Consider the following 16955-nt stretch of genomic DNA (forward strand, 5'->3'; position numbering starts at 1 on the left):
ATTGGGGTAGGAATATGACATAACTAAGATATGCTTTATGCAAGATAACTTGTAAGGTATCATTGGAAAGGTTATAATTTACTGAATATGATTATCCTATTTGTATGCTTGTATCATTTCTGTATCTGAAATTAGGACTATTGACTATGTATCTGTATTTCAACTATGCTACTTTGGATAACACCCACTACTAACACTTCAGGTACAACAATGAAAAAGCCCAACAGTGCTGATGGCCCATCAGCAAGAGACAATGGACTGTAAAAGAGCTTAGCCTTCCTGTGAACCTGTGGGTCATCCTGTGAAGAATTGCTACAGGGGCCCTACAGGTTTTAGAGTAGCAGCCATGTTAGTCTGCATCTGCAAAAAGAAAAGGAGTACTTGTGGCACCTTAGAGACTAACAAATTTATCTGAGCATAAGCTTTTGTGAGCTATAGCTATTACCAGCAGAGAGAAAAAAACCCCTTTTATAGTGATAATCAAGGTGGGCCATTTCCAGCAGTTGACAAGAACATGTGAGGAACAGTAGAGTGGGGAAAATAAACATGGGGAAATTGTTTTACTTCATGTAATGACACATCCACTCCCAGTCTTTATCAAGCCTAAGTTAACGGTGTCCAATTTGCAAATTAATTCCAATTCAGCAGTTCCTCGTTGGAGGCTGTTTTTGAAGTTTTTTTTGTTATAATATTGCCACTTTTAGGTCTGTAATCGAGTGACCAGAGACACTAAAGTGTTCTCCGACTGGTTTTTGAATGTTATAATTCTTGACGTCTGATTTCTGTCCATTTATTCTTTTACGTAGAGACTGTCCGGTTTGGCCAATGTACATGGCAGAGGGGCATTGCTGGCACATGATGGCATATATCGCATTGGTAGATGTGCAGGTGAATGAGCCTCTGATAGTGTGGCTGATGTGATTAGGCCCTATGGTGGTGTCCCCTGAATAGATATGTGGATACAGTTGGCAATGGGCTTTGTTGCAAGGATAGGTTTCTGGGTTAGGGGTTTTGTTGTGTGGTTGCTGGTGAGTATTTGCTTCCGGTTTGGGGGGGGAGGGCTGTCTGTAAGCAAGTACTGGCCTGTCTCCCAAGATCTGTGAGAGTGATGGGTTGTCCTTCAGTTTAGGTTGTAGATCCTTGATGATCCTGCTGGTAATAGCTCACCTTACCTGATCACTCTCATAACAGTGTGTATAGTAATACCCATTGTTTCATGTTCTCTGTGTATATGAAATCCCTCTACTGTATTTTCCACTGCATGCATCCGATGAAGTGAGCTGTAGCTCACTAAAGCTTATGCTCAAATAAATTTGTTAGTCTCTAAGGTGCCACAAGTACTCTTTCTTTTTAGGGGTCCTACAGAGGCAGGTGACCATGTCACCCGACACTGGAACCCGTCTTGAATTCTGTACTTTTCCATGACAAGCTGGGGGCGGTGTGTGTCAAACTAGGAAACAAAGGACTACCGCCTTATGCAAATCCTATTTAAGGGTGGGGAGTGAGGTAATCCTGGTGGTCAGATCTCCCCTGCTACCCCACCCAAGAGAACTGGAAACTAAGGCCCCATCTACATTGGCAAGTTTCTGCACACTGAAGCAGCTTTGAGCGCTGTAACTCCCGAGATGTACACACTGCCAAGTCACTTAGTGTGCAGAAACTGTGCAGTTGCAGCGCTATAAAAAAACACCCCGACGAGAGGCATAGAGCTTTCTGTGCCAGGGCTCCAGTGCTGCAGTGCCAGTGTAGACACCGTGGAGATTACAGCACTGTGGTTGGCCTCCAAGAGGTGTCGCAAAATGCCTGTTCTCACCTCTCGTCATTGGTTTGAACTCTACTGCTCTGCCCCTTGGTGACCAATCAGCCCCACCCCGCACATTCCTTTGCAAATTTGAAAGTCCCCTTGCTCTTTGCTCGGTGATGCATGCAGTGGTCTCAGCACATCTTCCCAGGTGGCCGTGCCTCCTCCACGCACTAGACAATCCTCTGCTTGCAGCAATGCCGAGCTGCTGGACCTCAGCAGTATTTGGGGAGAGGAAGCTGTGCAGTCCAAGCTGCATTCATACCACACGATCCATTGTCTACAGCCAAGCTCTACGATATAACCGCATTTGCTCCAACCCCTCAGACAGAGACAAACATCTACAAGATCTCTATCATACAGTCTTACATCTACAATACCCACCTGCTGAAGTGAAGAAACAGATTGACAGAGCCAGAAGAGTACCCAGAAGTCGCCTACTACAGGACAGGCGCAACAAAGAAAATAACAGAACACCACGAGCCATCACCTTCAGCCCCCAACTAAAACCTCTCCAATGCATCATCAAGGATCTACAACCTATCCTGAAGGACGACCCATCACTCTCACAGATCTTGGAAGACAGGCCCATCCTTGCTTACAGACAGATCTCCAACCTGAAGCAAATACTCACCAGCAACCACACACCACACAACAGAACCACTAACCCAGGAACCTATCCTTGCAACAAAGCCCGTTGACAACTCTGTCCACATATCTATTCAGGAGACACCATCATAGGGCCTAATCACATCAGCCACACTATCAGAGGCTCGTTCACCTGCACATCTACCAATGTGATCATGCCGTCATGTGCCAGCAATGCCCTCTGCCATGTACATTGGTCAAACTGGACAGTCTCTACGTAAAAGAATGAATGGACACAAATCAGACGTCAAGAATTACAACATTCAAAAACCAATTGGAGAACACTTCAATCTCTCCGGTCACACGATTACAGATCTGAGAGTAGCTATCCTTCAACAAAAAAACTTCAAAAACAGACTCCAACGAGAGACTGCTGAATTGGAATTAATTTGCAAACTGGATAGAATTAACTTAGGCTTGAATAGAGACTGGGAGTGGATGAGTCATTACATAAAGTAAAACTATTTCCCCATGTTATTTCTCCCCCCACCCCACCCCCTACTGTTCCTCAGACGTTCTTGTTAACTGCTGGAAATGGCCCACCTTGATTATCACTACAAAAAGTTTTCCTTCTTTCCCTCCCTCCTTCCTGCTGGTAATAGTTCATCTTAAGTGATCAGTCTCCTTACAGTGTGTATGATAAAACCCATTGTTTCATGTTCTCTGTGTGTGTATACAAATTTCCCCACTGTATTTTCCACCGAATGCATCCGATGAACTGAGCTGTAGCTCATGAAAACTTATGCTCAAATAAATTTGTTAGTCTCTAAGGTGCCACAAGTACTCCTTTTCTTTTTTGCGAATACAGACTAACACGGCTGCTACTCTGATTCCAGCAGTAGGAATTATGATACATATGGAGAGATTTCACAATGCATGATAAAAAGAGGCCATGACTGGGACACACTGCAGTGTAGGGTAAAAGTGAAGGAGCTGCGGAACACCTACCACAAGGCCCGGGAGACAAACTGCCACTCTGGTGCTGCGCCCACAAGTGGCCAGTTCTACAAAGAGCTGGACATGATACTTGGTGGCAACTCCAACTCCACTGCGAAGGCCTCTGTGGGTACTTTGTTGGCTGATGTGCCAGTCGAGAGTAGACCGAGCCAGGAGGAGGAAATTTTGGACAAAGAGGGGGATGGGGACACAGAGGATAACTCAGAAAGCAGAGATGCATGCAGTCAGGAGCTCTTTTCTATCCCGGAGGAGCCTAGCCAGTCACAGCAGTTGGAGCTTGGCAAAGCGCAAACAGGAGAGTAGGCCCCTAGTAAGTGGATCTGATTTTGAGAATTGCTGAAGCGAGTTGTTGGGGGCAGGAAGGTTGCAGGAAGCAGGCTTGTCTCCCACTGCATGCCTTGTCTGAGTGGCGGAACAGGCTGTTGATAGACTCCCTCACTTCATGGGAATCTTCCTCAGAGATCTCCAGGAAACTCTCGTGGAGATACTGGGCAATCTGCTGCTGCAGGTTCTCAGCAGAGCTGCTTTGTTTCTCACCCCATTAATGGTAACTTTCCCATGCAACTTTGCCATGACTGGGGGGAAGGGGGGGTGGGAACCATTGCTGCACACAGGCTAGCCGCATATGCGCCAGGGCGGAAGCCACAGCCTTGGAGAAGACCCTCCCTTGATTCCTTGCTCACCCTCAGCAGCGAGATATCTTCCATAATGATTATCTCCTGTAGAAAGTGTGGGGACAGAAATTATTACCAGAACCATTCTAGAGTGCTGGCTGTCCCCAAGAGCCACGTGCCAAGTGTACAGCAGGGTCCGGGAAGAGTGATTTACCCTTCCCCCTATGGCTACTCACCATTTTGGGGGTCTTGTGGCTCATGTGTGCTTGCTTGGGGTCAGCCAGTTAGTAACAGGTGTGAGAGTAATGGCTGTGTTTTAAAGCACTGAATCGCTGTTGCAAACAATACTGCTTCTGTAAAATGTTGCATTTAAACTTCAGAGATGACCTTGGGAGGCCAGCCTCCCTTATCAGTGGCAGAACGGCTGCGGAGAATTAGAAAGCATCCAAGAAGAACTAGGGAGGACTTTCTGCATGAGGTTATCATGCATTTGGCTGCTGAGAAACAGGAATTGAAGGAATGGCAGGATAGTGAGAAGAAGGACTGAAAGGAGAACGTGACACATCAGAAAGAAGCCATGGAGTGGCACTCTGTAATTGTTAGGAGCTAAGTGGACACGCTCCAGGTGATACCAGCTCTTCAAACCGAGCAGCTTCACCTCTGCCCCCTCCTGCAGCCACTGTCGCAAAACTCTTTCCCATGTGCCCCACACACACCGCCAACACACCTATCAACCTCCTGGTTCCACACTCTACCTGCAGAATTCCACTCCTCCCTCCTCACAGTCCAGCAGTGTGGACTCCCACTACCCACTGCACTCAACACCCATCCCTCAGCAGTTTTGCCCTGCTGAAGTACAGCACCGGATGCATTGTACTCCAAAGGAGAAGGCTGGTTATGATCCCCTGAACATACACAAATCTGTAGCTGTCCCGAGACCCCTCCTCCTCTTGAGAGCTTCCCTTCCCCCATACCCTCTCCCACTCCTTGCTGATTAATTTTTTCATTTGACTCTCTCCTCTGGTCGTTGTCTTTTAATAAAAGAATTGTGTTTGTTTGAAAGCAATCTTTATTCTATTAAGCGAAAGCAAAAATAGCACTGCAAAGCAACATACAATAATGTTAAGGTCCCTTCTTGCATCATGTGCACAATCACCTCCTACATTATAAGCACTGCAATCCCGATCATAGCAACATATATTAGTAGCTTTCAGCTTCAGATTTCTGCCTCAAGGCTCTAAGGCTTCTTCCCTGATCCTTATGGCCCCATGCTATGCCCCTCTAACAGCCCTAGTCTCTGGCTGTTCAAACTCAGCCTCCAGGCGCTAAGCCTCTGCGGTCCAGCCCTGAGTGAAGCTTTCACCCTTCCCTTCACAAATATTACGGAGCGTACAGCATGTGACTATAAGCATAGGAATATTGTCATCTGCCATGTCCAGCTTCCCATAGAGGCAGTGCCAGCAGGCTTTTAAATGGCCAAATGAACACTCCACAGTCATTCTGCACTCTCTCAGCCTGTTGTTGAACCGCTCCTTGCTGCTGTCAAGTTGCCCCATTTATGGCTTCATGAGCCACGGCATTAAGGGTAGGTGAGGTCTCCCAGGATCACAATAGGCATTTCGACTTCTCCTAGGGTGATCTTCTGTTCCGGGAAGAAAGTCCCTGCTTGCAGCTTCTTGAACAGGCCAGTATTCCGAAAGATGTGTGTGTCATACACCTTTCCAGACCAGCCTGTGTTAATGTCTGTGAAACACCCACAAGCGCATGGAGAACCATTGAGAAATACCCCTTGCGATTAATATACTCGGTGGCTAGGTGGTCTGGTGCCAGAATTGGAATGTGCATGCCATCTATTGCCCCTCCACAGTTAGGGAAGCTGATTTGTGCAAAGCCATCCACATCACACACATTGCCCAGAGTCATGGGTCTGTCGGAGCAGGATACGATTAACGGCCCTCCACACTTCCATCAACACGACTCCAACGGTCGACTTTCCTACTCCAAACTGGTTAGCGACCGATCGGTAGCAGTCTGGAGTAGCCAGCTTCCACAGTGCAATCACCACGTGCTTCTCCAGTGACAGGGCAGCTCTCATTCTTGTGTCCTTGTGCAGCAGAGCTGGGATGAGCTCATCACACAGTCCCATGAATGTGGCTTTCCTCATGCGAAAGTTCTGCAGCCACTGCTCGTCATCCCAGAGGTGCATCACGATTCGATCTCAGTGCTTGTCTCCCAAGCTCAAAAGCGGCGTTCCACTGTGGTCAGCACCTCAGTGAATGCCACAAGCAATCTCTACGCTACTATGCGTGGGGAGATCAGTTTCGCACTCTTCTTGCCTTTGTAGTTTAAGGAATAACGTGCGACATGTTGGTCGGAGCGACCAGCATTCTGGTCAGCAGTTCGGGATCCATTCCTGCAGCCCGAAAGAGGCAGAGCGTGCAATACACAAACCGTTGAAAGATGGTACCAAATGCAGACGGAAGCACAGGGATTGATGGGATGCAAAGCAATGCATCATGGGGCATTGGGACTGGATCCAGGATGTCCCCCATCCCTCTCTGCCTTCCCACAAGTCTTAGCAGCAAAAGAAAAAGAGGTGCTCTGTGGGATAGCTGCCCAGAGTGTACCGCTCTGAATAGCGCTGCAAGTGTGAACACTCTATCGCGCAGGCAGCTATCAGTGTGAACACACAACAGCGGTTTCCCTTCTGCACTCTCTGAGCAGCGCTGTAACTACCGGCACTGTAATTTTGCAAGTGTAGATGTGTCCTTAGACTGAACTCGGGGAAAAGAACCGAACCCAGGCTGGAAGGGCATCTGGCCTCTGAAAAAGATTATTAGAACCACATTTAGGAAGAGAACTTGCATGTATCCAGTTTCTTTAGTGTATTAAGCAGTTTGCATCCTCTTTTTTATTTTCTTAGTAATCTGCCTTGTTCCATCTGCTACCTCTTTAACTACTTAAAATATGCCTGTTATAGTTGTTAAATTTACTTCTGGTTTACAATATAACCTAGTTTATGTGATTTCTAACTGGGGGGGCCAGAAGCTCTGTACACCCTCCTCCACATTGAGGGAAGAGGCAAATTTTATATAATTTTGGGTTTGTACTCCACACAGGGGGGAAGAGGGGCGGAAGAGAGAGACATCTGGGTGCTGTGGCAAGCATCTTAAGCTGAGCTTCCCCAGAGCGGATCTCTGTCTCTCTGTGAAGCTGGGCGTGTCCCTGCCTGTGTGCTTGGCTGGAAAAGGCTAGGGAGCCTAGCCCAGCAATACTAGGTGAAAGGGGGCCCAGGCTGGTAGAACAGTCTGACTCAGTGGTGTCCCAACACACCAGATGACACCCTGGGGGTCCAGGCCGTCACACGCCCCATCTCAAAAAAGACATATTGGAATTGGAAAAGTTTCAAAAAAGGGTAACAAAAATGATTAGGGGTACGGAATGGCTGCCACATGAGGAGAGATTAATAAGACTGGGACTTTTCAGCTTGGAAAAGAGATTACTAAGGGGAGATATGACAGAAGTTTATACAATCATGACTGGTGTGGAGAAAGTAAATAAGGAAGTGTTATTTACTTCTTTTCATAACACAAGAACTAGGGATCACCAAATGAAGTTAATAGGCAGAAGATTTAAAACAAACAAAAGGAAGTATTTTTTCACACAACACACAGTCAGCCTGTGGAACTCCTTGCCAGAGTACGTTGAAGTCCAAGACTATAACAGGGTTCAAAAAAGAACTAGTAAGTTCATGGAGGATAAGTCCACCAATGGCTATTAACCGGGATGGACAGGGATGGTGTCCCTAGCCTCAGTTTGCCAGAAGCTGAGAATGGGCGATGGGATGGATCAGTTGAAGATTACCTGTTCTGTTCATTCCCTCTGGGGCACCTGGCATTTGGGCACTGTTGGAAGACAGGATACTGGGCTAGATGGACTTCTGGTCTGACCCAGTGTGGCCATTCTTATGTTCATAGGAAGATGATACCAGACACTAGACTAGAGGATTCTTTAATTCAGCAAAGGCATAACAAAATCCAATGGCTGGAAGCTGAGGCTTGACAAATTGAAACTGGAAATAAGGTACACATTTTTAATAGCAATGATAAATAATAACAGGAATAGATTCTAAAGAGATGTGGTAAATTCTCCATCACTAACTTTTTAAATCAAGCCTGGGTATTTTTCTAAACTATCTGCTCTAGCTCAAAGCAAGTTATTGGGCTCAATGCAGGAAGTAATGGGTGAAAACTCCATTGTCTGTGTTATGCAAGAAGTCAGACTTGATCATACTCATTCCTTCTGGCCTTAAAATCTATTAAGTCTCAAGCCTAAAAAACCAAATTCTATAAGCAACCCCATGCACATACTATTAATATTCAAGATACTGGAGCAAACCCTCAAGAGATTACCTAGTGGGACAAGAGATCAAAACCCAAAACAATCTAATCTGCTATATTTTTCCACATAAACATTCATCGTTAAAAGTGTACTTTGCAATCAGAAGTTACAGCAGTAATCAACTTGAGGTGGGATGTATCAGAAATATGCAAAACATAGGTAGGATCTTAGGATGTGATCCACAAAGTAATTTAGGTGCCTAAACTCCCAATGTGTGGCACCAATGCAATCCACGAAACTCTCCCTTGGCTGCTGCCTAACCCTGAAAGCACCTATACTCACTTAGAGCCTAATTTTCTGCAGTAAAAATTCCTTAGGCACTTCAGTGCCCTGGGACATGCAATCTGCTGTTTCCCTCTAGGCACCCTGGAGCGTATGTCCTGCCTAAGCCCCAGAACAATTCATGAATAGGGGAAGATACATGTTTGTCCACCTAAGTCACGTGCGGGGCCTGATCTGGTAGGCAACTACTGAACATGCCTATCAGATCAAGTCTTATTGAAGATCTGGGCGGTGGAGCGGAAGAAGGTGCCTGTCACAGTTCATGGCAACTGCATTCTCCCTCCATGGTCAAGCAAGGGTGTCCGCTCTTGGGCTTCTGGCTCCCCAGTTGTCACCTCTTTTGGTCAGAGAGGCATACATCTTTTTGTCTCCTAACCAGGGTATTTCCAGGCTGCACAATTTCCTGCCTATACTGTGAATTTCCCAGCAAAGTCAGACTGACTAAGCAGACCTGCTCTGATCTTCTCCTCAGAGGCTACAAATAGTATAATTGCCACCATTGTAAGTTACCACACAGCCCTCTCTAATCAAGTACATTTATTCCTAAGGTAAAAGCATTAGACAGAAAATATATTAAAGACAACAAAAGATCCTACATGTGATGCATGCTAATAACCTTACCAGAGATCACCTCAACTCCAACAAAGGCTCTGACTGATGAACATCTGTTCAAACCCCAACAAGGGGTTTTTCTGTGGTCACAAGTTCACAACAGCTGTTAGTCAGAACAAACACACCCATGAATCTTAGAGTCACTCTTCTATCCAGTAGGCCTCTGACTTCATCCTCATGTAAACTATGGGTTTCCTCTCAGGTTGCAACTTCAAATGGATGGATCCAGAAGTAGGTAATTTGCATTCCCCTCCTAAATATTTTCTAGGAAACCCTGAACTGAAAGTTCAGTCTTATCTGGCCCACTGTTTTAAAAGAGTCCACTGGAGAACTCCTTGGCAAGGAGAAGTGGGAGGTGATGGTGAACATCTTGTAATTTTTAGCCCGATGGTTAGAGCACTCACCAGGGATGTGGGAGATCCAGGTCCAATTTACCCCTCCCTCTGTAGTCCAGCAATCTGGACATGCACCTGCGTGATGAAAAGACCCTAGGCCCAGTCCTCCTGCTCCTATTACTCTTCCATTATTTATCCACATTGGAAGAGCTTCAACAGTAGTGACTGCAAGAACCCCACATTGGATTATCCAAAAGCACAGCGGTTAAAGCTCTCTCCTCAGAGGTGGGAGACCCCTGTTCAAATCCTCTCTACCCCTCTGTCTCCTACATACCAGGTGAGTGCTGTAAGTCAAGGCCAAAAGTCAAAACGTGGACATCACCACCTCTTCCAGCTGTTTTGAGAGGAGAGAGGCAAGTACCTAACTCATTCACACAAGAAACAGCTTAGGTGCCGAAGATGCCTAACTCTAAGCAGTGACTGGTTCTTGTTTGTGGATAGCTAGCAAAGATAGGCACCTAAATCCAGGCTGCAGGGAGGCACCTATCTCGGAGGAAGGAGCAGGGTATACGACACACTCCTGTTGTTAGCATCTCTGATTGGCTAGTTTAGGCAAGTCCCCGTTTAGCATCCTAGCTTTTGTGGATCATATTGTTAGATGCTTCTCTAGCTCTCTCCCCCCTTTTTCGGGAGCCTAGGTGCCGAACTCAGCTTTATAGATCACAGCGTTGTTCCTATGATTTTTTAGGCACCTAAAGTCAGGCAGCAGAACCATTGCAAGCAGGGGATGGCCAGGCTGGGCGTGCGGGGGAGGACTTCACATGGAAGAGTTTATCAGCCTGACAGAGGCAGTTCTGAAGAGCAGTCAGTAAATCTACTACTACCTGGCTCCACAGAGCAGAGCTAACGCCCAGTTGTCCCGGGTGCCGCTACTCTCTAGTGATGACAAAGCAGCAGCTCAGCACTTGTTCTACCCCAGATCCCCACCCTAGGCGGTCTCGGCTGCTCCAGCAAAACCTGAGTACGCTGTGAAGGGCGCCCAGCTTTTGGTGCCAAGGGAAGGGGCGTGTGCGAACCCTCCCTAATCCCGCGGGAGGGCGCGTGACAGTGGAGCCTAATTAAGGCAGCACAAGGAATCCGCAGCAGCGCTGAGTCTCCGAGGACACGCAGCCAAGGGAGCGCCCGGGAGACGAAGCGCCAGCTCCCCCGGCTGCCCCAGCCCGGACTGACACCGGGGCCTCGGCCCCACCTAGCCTGGGCCGATGTCAGGGCCCCTCCACTCCCCCATCCTAAAGCCGGGGTGGGACGGGACGAGGCCCCGCCCGAACTGACCCCAGCCCCGCCTCACGCCGGGCCCCCAGCGCAGACCTTTCTCGGCCCAGCCGCTCCTGACGCTGCCGCCTCTTTCCCAAGCCGGCGGCTCGCGGCGCGCGCTCTCCTGCTGGCTTCACGGGCGGGGGCGCGTGACACTATGGCGACGCCGCGGGCGGCTCGGCCGCTCAAAGGCACGGAGCACTCTGGGATGGCGGCTAGCGGACAGACCTCCAGGAGCCGCCCGGAAACCCCGCCAAGCGCCTCAGCGCCCCGCCCGGGGGCCCGGGCCGCGCCTGTGGCAGCTCACGCCGCAGCCGGGGCGGGGCGGTGCCCGTTGCCGCGGCGCCGGAAGAGCTGCGACCAGCTGCCAAGGGAGACAGGGCCTCCGGCCGGCAGCGCCGAATGCCCCCAGGCTCCCCCCGGCCAGCCCCGTTAGCTTTGGGGAAAGGGTGGTTTGGTCACGCAGCGTTCCCGTGTAAAACGTTTCCCAGAAAATAAGCACAGCGCCAGCCGCAGCCCCGGGCCAGCCTGCAGTTAAAAGCTACAGGGATGCTAGTTTCAGAGGAGCAGCCGTGTTAGTCTGTATTCGCAAAAAACAAAGGAGGACTTGGGGCAGCTTAGAGACTAACGAATTGATCTGAGCATAGGTTTCAGAGGAGCAGCCGTGGTAGTCTGTATTCGCAAAAAGAAAAGGAGGACTGGTGGCACCTTAGACTAACAAATTTATTAGAGCATAAGCTTTCGGGAGCTACAGCTCACTTCATCGGATGCATTTGGTGGAAAATACAATGGGGAGATTGATATACACACACACAGAACATGAAACAATGGGTTTATCGTACACACTGTAAGGAGAGTGATCACTTAAGATAAGCCATCACCAGCAGCGGGGGGGGGGTGGGGGGGGGAGAAGGAGGAAAACCTTTCATGGTGACAACCATTTCCAGCAGTTAACAAGAATATCAGAGGAACAGTGGGGGGTGGGGTGGGAGGGAGAAATACCATGGGGAAATAGTTTTACTTTGTGGAATGACTCATCCATTCCCAATCGCTATTCAAGCCTAAGTTAATTGTATCCAGTTTGCAAATTAATTCCAATTCAGCAGTCGCTCGTTGGAGTCTGTTTTTGAAGCTTTTTTGTTGAAGGATAGCCACTCTTAGGTCTGTGATCGAGTGACCAGAGAGATTGAAGTGTTCTCCAACTGGTTTTATAACATTCAAAAATCTTCTTTTTCAGGGGTCCAGCTGATGAAGATGTCATCAATGTAGCGCGAGTAGAGGCATTAGGGGATGAAAGCTGAGGAAGCATTGTTCTACGTCAACCATAAAAATGTTGGCATAGTGTGGGGCCATGCGGGTACCCATAGCAGTGCTGCTGATTTGAAGGTATACATTGCCCTCACCCCTAATTATTTCACATTTGGGGATAAAGTCACAAAGTTTAGCTACCAGGTTTGCCATGACATTATCAGGGATACTGTTCTTGATGACTTGTAGTCCATCTTTGTGTGGAATGTTGGTGTAGAGGGCTTCTATATCCGTAGTGGCCAGGATGGTGTTTTCAGGAAGATCACCGATGGATTGTAGTTTCCTCAGGAAGTCAGTGGTGTCTTGAAGATAGCTGGGAGAGCTGGTAGCATAGGGCCTGAAGAGGGAGTCTACATAGCCAGACAATTCTGCTGTCAGGGTGCCAATGGCTGAGATGATGGGGCATCCAGGATTTCCAGGTTTATGGATCTTGAGTATCAGATAGACACACCCCTGGAACCCTGACCTGGGGTATTCTGTGCGGATTTGTTCTTGTGCTTTTTCAGGGAGTTTCTTGAGCAAATGTTGTAGTTTCTTTTGGTAACCCTCAATGGGATCAGAGGGTAATGGCTTGTAGAAACTGGTGTTGGAGAGCTGCCTAGTAGCCTCCTGTTCATATTCTGACCTATTCATGATGACGACAGCACCTCCTTTGTCAGCCTTTTTGATGATGATGTCAGAGTTGTTTCTGAAGCTGTGGATGGCACTGTGTTCTGCACAGCTGAGGTTATGGGGCAAGTGATGCTGCTTTTCCACAATTTCAGCTCGTGCACGTCGGCGGAAGCACTCTATGTAGAAGTCCAGGCTGCTGTTTCGACCTTCAGGAGGAGTCCACCCAGAATCCTTTTTGTAGTGTTGGAAGGAAGGTCTCTGTGGGTGAATATGTTGGTCAGAGGTGTGTTGGAAATATTCCTTGAGTCAGAGATGTCGAAAATAGGATTCTAGGTCACCACAGAACTGTATCATGTTCGTGGGGGTGGAGGGGCAAAAGGAGAGGCCCCGAGATAGGACAGATTCTTCTGCTGGGCTAGGAGTATAGTTGGATAGATTAACAATATTGCTGGGTGGATTAAGGGAACCACTGTTGTGGCCTCCTGTGGCATGTAGTAGTTTAGATAGTTTAGTGTCCTTTCTCTTTTGTAGAGAAGCCAAGTGTGTGTTGTAAATGGCTTGTCTAGTTTTTGTAAAGTCCAGCCACGAGGAAGTTTGTGTGGAAGGTTGGTTTTTTAGGAGAGTATCCGGTTTTGAGAGCTCATTCTTAATCTTTCCCTGTTTGCTGTAGAGGATGTTGATCTGGTGGTTCCGCAGTTTCTTTGAGAGCGTGCGACACAAGCGGTCAGCATAGTCTATGTGGTATGTAGATTGTAATGGATTTTTTACCTTCAGTCCTTTTGGTATAATGTCCATCTGTTTGCATTAGGTAAGGAAGATGTCTGTCTATCTGTACAGGTTTCAGAGTAGCAGCCGTGTTAGTCTGTATTCACAAAAAGAAAAAGGAGTACTTGTGGCACCTTAGAGACTAAAATTTATTAGAGCATAAGCTTTCGTGAAGTGAGCTGTAGCTCACGAAAGCTTATGCTCTAATAAATTTGTTAGTCTCTAAGGTGCCATAAGTACTCCTTTTCTTTTTGTATCTGTACAGAGTTTTTTCATAAAGTTGATAGATTTCGACTCCATACGGCTAAATTCAGTGCCTTGCATAATGACAGGTTTCAGAGTAACAGCCGTGTTAGTCTGTATTTGCAAAAGAAAAGGAGTACTTGTGGCACCTTAGAGATTAAAAATTTATTTGAGCATAAGCTTTCGAGAGCTATAGCTCACTTCATCGGATGCATACAGTGGAAAATACAGTGGGGAGATTTATATACATAGAGAACATGAAACAATGGGTGTTACCATACACACTAACGAGAATGATCACTTAAGGTGAGCTATTACCAGCAGGAGAGCGGGGGGGGGGACCTTTTGTAGTGATAATCAAGGTGGGCCATTTCCAGCAGTTGACAAGAACTTCTGAGAAATAGTGGGAGTTGGGGGTGTGGAAAATAGTTTTACTTTATTTAATGACCCATCCACTCCCAGTCTCTATTCAAGCCTAAGTTAATTGTATAGTGTGCTCCGGCCGCAGACACCTGGCTGAAAAGCAACAGCAGCTTGTGACAGGGTTAGACAGGCCCCTAAGGGTCAGACAGACTAACCCCGACCCCTGCCAAGGTGGAGCCTGTGTTGTGTCTAAACCATCCAAGACAGAGGGCTAACCCCAGCCTCCTCCTGAAAACCTCCAGGGAAGAACTTATAACTTCCCTGCGCAGTTTTTCCATTGTCCTAGTGTTCTTAAGAAAAATTTAACTGAGATTTAATCTAAATCTGCAAAAACAACAAGTCCGGTGGCACCTTAAAGACTAATATTTATTTGAGTATAAACTTTCGTGGGTAAAAACCTCACTCCAACTGCATAGAGTGAAAAAGTTACAGATGCAGACAAATATACTGACACATGGAGAACGGAGTTACCTCACAAGTGGACAACCAGTGTTGACAGGGCCAATGTACTCCACTCCTAACAATAGATGAGGAGGTGTCAATTCCAGGAGAGGCAAAGTTGCTTCTGTAATGAGCCAGGCACTCCCAGTCCCTATTCAAGCCCAAATTAATGGTGTTAAATTTGCAAATGGGAATTTTAGTTCTGCTGTTTCACTTTGAAGTCTGTTTCTGAAGTTTTTTTGTTCGAGTATAGCTACTTTCAAATCTGTTATAGAATGTCCAGGAAGATTGAAGTGTTCTCCTACTGGCTTTTGTGTGTTACCATTCCTGATGTCCGATTTGTGTACATTTATTATTTTACGTAGGGACTGTCTGGTTTGGCCAACGTACATGGCAGAGGGGCATTGCTGGAACATGATGGCATTTTTAACATTAGTAGACATCCAGGTGAATGAGCCTCTGATGGTGTCACTAGAGTATATATGAGGACAGAGTAGGCAACGAGGTTTGCTACAGGGATTGATTCCTGGGTTTGTGTTTCTGTGGTGGGTAGCTGCTGGTGAGTATTTGCTTCAGGTTGGGAGGTTGTAAGCGAGGACTGGCCTGTCTCCCAAGGTCTGAGACAGTGAGGGATTGTTTTCCAGGATGGGTTGTAGATTGTTGATAATGTGCAGGAGAAGTTTTAGCTGGGGACTGGCCAGTGGTGTTTTGTTATTTTTCTTGTGGGGCCTGTCATGTAGTCAATGATTTCTAGGTACCCATCTCACTCTGTCAATCTGTTTCCTCACTTCCCCAGCTGGGTACTGTAGTTTTCAGAAGGCTTGATAAAGATCTTGTAGGTGTTTGTCTCTGTCTGAGGGTTGGGAGCAAATTCACTTGTATCTTAGGGCTTGGCGGTAGACAATGGATCATGTGCTGTGTCCTGGATGGAAACTGGGAGGCATGTAGGTAAGTATAGCGGTAAGTAGGTTTCCGGTATAGGGTGGTTTTTATATGACCCATCGCTTATTTGCACTGTAGTGTCCAGGAAGTGGCTTTCTTGTGTGGACTGGTCCAGGCTGAGGTTGATGGTGGGGTGGAAATTGTTGAAATCCAGGTGGAATTCTTCAAGGGCCTCTTTCCCGTGGGTCCACATGATGAAGATGTCATCAATGTAGCACAATTAGAGGAGGGACGCTAAGGGACGAGAGCTGAGGAAGCGTTGCTCTAAGTCAGCCATAAAGATGTTGGCATACTGTGGGGCCATGTGGGTACCCATAGCATTGCCACTGACTTGAAGATATAAGTTGTCCCCAAATCTGAAATGGTTGTGGGTGAGGACAAAGTCAAAGCTCAGCCACCAGGTGTGCTGTGGCCTCATCAGGGATACTGTTCTTGACAGCTTGTAGTCCATCCTCATGTGGAATACTGATATAAAGAGCTTCTACATCCATGGTGGCCAGGATGGTGTTTTCAGGAAGATCACCAAATGCATTGTAGTTTCCTCAGGAAGTCAGTGGTGTCTCAAAGATAGCTAGGAACGCTGGTAGCGTAGGGTCTGAGGAGAGTCCAAATAAGCCAGATAATCCTGCCGTAGGAGTGCCGATGCCTGAGATGAGATGCCAGGGTTTCCAGGTTTATGGATCTTTGGTAGCAGATAGAATACCCCTGGTCGGGGCTCTGGGGTGTATCCATGTAGATTTGTTCCCACGCTGTAGCAGGGAGTTTCTTGAGCAGATAGTGTAGTTTCTTTTGGTACTCCTCAGTGGGATCAGAGGATAGTGGCCTGTAGAATGTGGTGTTAGAGAGTTGCCTGGCAGTGTCCTGTTCATAATCCGACCTGTTCATTATGACTACAGCACCTCCTTTGTCAGCCCCTTTGATTATAATGTCAGAGTTGTTTCTGAGGCTATGGATGGCGTTGTGTTCTGTAAGGCTGAGGTTATGGGGCAAGTGATGCTGTTTGTTCACAATTTCAGCCTGTGCACATCTGTGGAAGCACTCTGTAGAAGTCCAATCTGTCATTTTGACCGTTAGGAGGAGTCCATGCAGAAAATCTAAATCTGCTATGATGCAGTTTGAATCTATCGCCTCTGAGCCTGCACTCAGAGTGAACAATTTTTCTCCATCTTTTTTATAGCAGCCTTTTAAATATTCAAAGATTGATATCTTGTTCCCACTTCATCTCCTCTTTTTCAAACTAAATATACCCAGTTCCTT

General features: G+C 47.2%; 1 protein-coding gene across 4 annotated transcripts in view; it reads right to left on the reverse strand.

Moving 5' to 3' along the window:
- Positions 1 to 11235, reverse strand: part of TMEM267 (transmembrane protein 267) — a 29581-nt gene extending 18346 nt beyond the window's left edge. For 2 of the 4 annotated variants that reach the window (XM_038403526.2, XM_043514490.1), the window contains exon 1: positions 11019 to 11235. The gene's annotated coding sequence lies outside the window, so the exon portion shown is untranslated. Of the gene's footprint in view, positions 1 to 4162; positions 4167 to 9324; positions 10905 to 11018 lie in introns of those variants that run through there. The other 2 variants (XM_043514488.1, XM_043514489.1) reach the window with 2 other exon arrangements.
- Positions 11236 to 16955: the final 5720 nt, after the last annotated feature.

Source organism: Dermochelys coriacea, chromosome 5, assembly GCF_009764565.3.
Source record: "Dermochelys coriacea isolate rDerCor1 chromosome 5, rDerCor1.pri.v4, whole genome shotgun sequence".
Lineage (NCBI taxonomy): Eukaryota > Metazoa > Chordata > Testudines > Dermochelyidae > Dermochelys > Dermochelys coriacea.